General features: G+C 34.3%; 1 pseudogene; it reads left to right on the top strand.

Moving 5' to 3' along the window:
* On the top strand, positions 1 to 4,332 carry LOC142541592 (bidirectional sugar transporter SWEET4-like; annotated as a pseudogene).
* Positions 4,333 to 4,555: the final 223 nt, after the last annotated feature.

Here is a 4,555-nt window from a genome sequence, read left to right as displayed (position 1 = left end):
ATATTCACAACTGCGACGTACGCACGAAGATCAACAACTCGAGCGAATAATCGATACAAAGTACTCCGATCCATTAGTAAGCTTTTTTCCCCATCTATTGATGTTCTGCTTTATAGTTCGTTCTCGATTTGTTTATTGGGAAATGTCTGAGGATCAATCATCCATTGTTATGGAGATTTGAGTCGCAATTTGTTTGAAAGTTGTCCGGATTTGATTTATTCTGTAGGTCTAATGGTCGTTTTCTGCGTGATACCAAACGTATGTCCTGCGGGAAAGTTCAGGAGTATTAGCGAGGAACGAGGTGAACAAACGCAAACCGAGCAGAACTGCACAGGGCTGTGAGATTTGCTGCAGGTAAGTTCGGGGTAGATTCGGATAGTTTCTGCCACCCGATTTCAAGTTCGTTCGATTCTGAATTCAGTAATATGTGTTAACTTCGTTTTAGTGTGAAAATATCAGGTCCAAGACTCTAAAAATCGATCCAACGGTGCCAACGATAGGAGGTGAACTGCTGCTTCGTTGAATTCTTGACAGAAAGGTGAGAATGTCTTGGGAATTCAGTCTGCTTTGGGATGTTTTGGTGTTCGGTTGTTTCGTATTGATGATGTATTTTACTAGCATGCTTAGGATTAATTAAGTGATATAATTTATCAAAAATTTGAAGATATAGAATAATAATTTGGAAATGTGGGAAGGGGAGAGATTGCACTAGGGATAGCAATGGCTCGGCAACATCTCCATATCCGTGGAGGACAAAGTATCCATACCCTTTTACAATATCAAATTAACACATGAAATGGCTTTTTTTTAATGTTTATTTACCAAATTTTTAATAAAACAATAAGAAAAAAATTAAAGATAAAAAATATCAAACTAAACATCATATAAGAAAAAAAAAATTATAAATAGCTTATTCCAACATTATTATCTAACAAAAATGTACTAATAATTTTATTTGTTTCATCCAACTACTATCATTCGAGTCTCTAAATTTACTAGACTTTAATGTTAATTTTTATTAATGAATGGAAGATAGAGATATTCGCCTATGGAACACGAAATTGTATCTATTTTTGTATGTATATGACGTACGTCCCGAAAAAACACGAGGTCGTGATATATTTACATGGGCACTTCATGTGCATACAAAGTTTTTAATCAATATTTGCATTAACTTTATTTTGGTCAATATCTGATTTTGCCAAACGTGCCATTAGTACTCATTCATGCAATTTAATTAAGGTGATTAATGTCACGTGCCCTGACCCCCATGAAATATAAACTTTTATGCCGTGAATTTGGTTGCAATCTCAAAATCCTCACTATAAAATAAGAACTATATAAAATTGTGTCATTCTTTTACTTATTGTATAAATCACCAAAGTATTTGTTTTAAAAGTCTTTAACAAAATAAGGTGAAAACTGATATTTACGTCCATTCGAATTCGACTCTAATTACGAAACCAAGAAAATCAAGCTTATTTAAGAATCTGTAATTATAATTTCACTTGGACTCAAACTGCGACCCTCCCTATATATTAGGGTACCTCACTCCTATTTTCCCCATTCAGCTTTCAACTTTTCTCTCTGCGGTATATCAGTTTCAGGTGTTTAGAGTTTAATTAAATTTTCCGTCAGATCAATATTTTTATTGAGAAGATGACTTACGCCGGACAAGCTCTTGCTCGCACAATCATCGGCATCATCGGTTCGTCTCGTTTTCATGCTTTCTCCGATCGTATACATTCCAATCTTGTTCTCTTATTGATTATTTAAGGAGTTCTTGACTTGATTAACAGTCTGATAATCTTTTGAGTCGCGTTATTATTTCTCTTGATCGTTAGAACAATTGATTTTTACGTTGATTAGAAGGGACCCGCCTCCAAATTGTTCCAATCCGACTCAAGTAATGCTAGAGCCGATTCGTTTATCAATTTTCACGAGGATAATTGTATGCGTATTGTGTGTAGTTCATGTGTGTTTAATACGTGTATTGCGTGTATCCTGTTTAGTAATATACGTACATCTCTCTAATATCTGTTGCAATTCGTTACGCGCACATAAGCGCAATCTGTGTGTATGCCGGATGAAAGTCATTCATGGTGCATGTTAATATAGATTTGATGAATTTTGCGTTTCCGATAACTTCGATTGAATTAATTTGAGTTTCGTCGGGCATATAAAAAAAATTTACTTAATGTGTATCTGCTTGTTTGAATTTGTGAGATTTATTTTTCCAAAAGAGTGCATTAAAAATTATTTATGTATATTTTGGTGGGATTTTACTTCTCTTTAATGTGAAAACAAAATTTGAAAAAAGGCATGAATTGCTAAACAAATCTAGCCAACCACTCATGTTTGTGTTTTTTGTGGAATTTTATGGCAAATTAGAAGTGAACCATTCTAAATATTGATGTTCATTTTATTCAATTCATTGTTGATGTTATTTATGATGTTCTGCTGCGATGATATCCCAATATAAATAACAAATTATGTATGTATGTGTTTTTTGGTGAAATTTTATGGAAAATTATAATTTGAAAAATAAGGCGTCAATTACCCTAATGTCAATAAAAAATTATTAGAATTTTGAAAGGATCAAATTAGTTGCAAGAATTATCTTGGGATGAAAAAATTAAAATCTTGTAGATTTGGTTTCGATATTATCCTGATCCATTTATATTTGCTCTAAATATTTTTTTAAATCAAATTAGTTGCAAGAATTATCTTGGGATGAAAAAATTAAATCTTGTAGATTTGGTTTCGATATTATCCTGATCCATTTATATTTTCTTTAAATCTTTTAAAAAAAAATTCGATTTTGCCTAACTATCCATCCTTGCTTCTTTTTTTTTTTTTCCAGGTAATGTTATATCTTTTGGTCTCTTCATCTCTCCAGCGTAATCTCTCTCTCTCGTGTTAATCAAATTTTGATTTTATGTATTAAAAGCTCTACCCTCGCAAAAGTGTAATGAATTGTTTTAAGTGTAATAATATGATCGAAACCATATTATAATGATAAAATTTCATAATTGGTACAACTTCTCTCTTTCTTACACATTAGAATTTAAAATTAGAATATAAAAAAAGTTTCCCCAAATGTTAGTCGGTTGATTTATTTTATCGTAATCTGACTTACTGCATCGGAAAACTTTGGAATATACATGACAATATTCACGAAATTTTGATAAAAAAAGAACAGTCTTTTTAATTATTTTGATGTGATAAACTATTAATTTTATTCAATACTCCATATTATAGGCCAACTTTCAAGAGGATATGGCAGAATAAGAGTACGGAGGAATTCCATCCATACCCCTATCTTCTCTGTGTGCTCAACTGTTTATTCTGGGTTTTCTATGGGTTGCCCGTCGTTCATCCCGATAGCACGCTCGTCATCACTATCAACGGCATCGGCCTGGCCTTGGAGTTGATTTACCTCACCATTTTCTTCGCCTACACCGGCAAAAGGAACAGGGTGAGTGATTATACATACATGAACTAAATTGATTCATTCTGCCAAAAAACAATTGTGGGTCAAGCGAATTTACTGATATCTTTATTTCTTTCAGAAAATCATAGGAGCTTTTCTACTTGGAGAGGCAGCGTTGGTTGGGACCATAGCAGCAGTCACGCTTCTTTGCTTCCCCACACACACCAAGAGATCAACTTTTGTGGGGATCATTTGTGTGCTTGCTGGTATTATGATGTACGGCTCCCCTCTCTCCATCATTGTAAGTTTTTTCACACTCCTTGCTTCCAGTTCTTTGATCATCGAATTTCACATTCGTTTAGATTGATGGATTGCTTGCATGTTTTTGGCTCTCGACAGAAAAAGGTTGTCCAAACTAAAAGCGTGGAATTCCTGCCATTCTGGCTTTGCTTGGCTGGATTTGTAAACGGGATCGTGTGGTTTACTTACGCTAACCTCAAGACCTTCGATTTGTATATTGCCGTAAGTTAGTTCCATGTTCTAGCTACAAGAATTTCGTATAAACTATTTCTTATTCAACTGAAAACTAATTAATGCTAATTATACATACAGACTGGAAACGGAATTGGAGCGGTACTGGGATTTGTGCAACTCTCTGTGTACGCTTATTACAAGCTTTACGGCAACCCGACGGTTTCCCGACGATGCTAAGCCAGCGGGAGAGGTGCAGCTCCAGACCTCCACAGCACACCGGGGCGTGGCCTCGCTGCCAGTTTGAAACAAGAACTTGGTTTTGCTGCGTATATTTTCTATTGCACTTTTACTCTTTTTTCTCCATATCAGGTGGATTTTCGATTGCACTCTGATTATTAGTATTAGATTCTATTGCACTTTGCTATCATTGGTTGGGTGGATTTTGCTTTTATTCGTTTTTATATCGGATTTGATGAGACTTCATAAATTTTTCTTTTGGATTTTGCTTTCATTCGGTTTTGTTATTGGATTTGACTAGACTTCACAATTTTTTCATTATTTCTTCGTGGTGGTGTTGTTATTATTAGTATTATTATTTCCTTGTTAACTTATTTGTCATGTTAGGATCGGGTGATTTAGATATGAGTG

Source organism: Primulina tabacum, chromosome 4, assembly GCF_025594145.1.
Source record: "Primulina tabacum isolate GXHZ01 chromosome 4, ASM2559414v2, whole genome shotgun sequence".
NCBI classification, from domain to species: Eukaryota; Viridiplantae; Streptophyta; class Magnoliopsida; order Lamiales; family Gesneriaceae; genus Primulina; species Primulina tabacum.
Note: the sequence above shows the minus strand (reverse complement) of the source record. Positions and strands in the feature narration are given on the sequence as shown.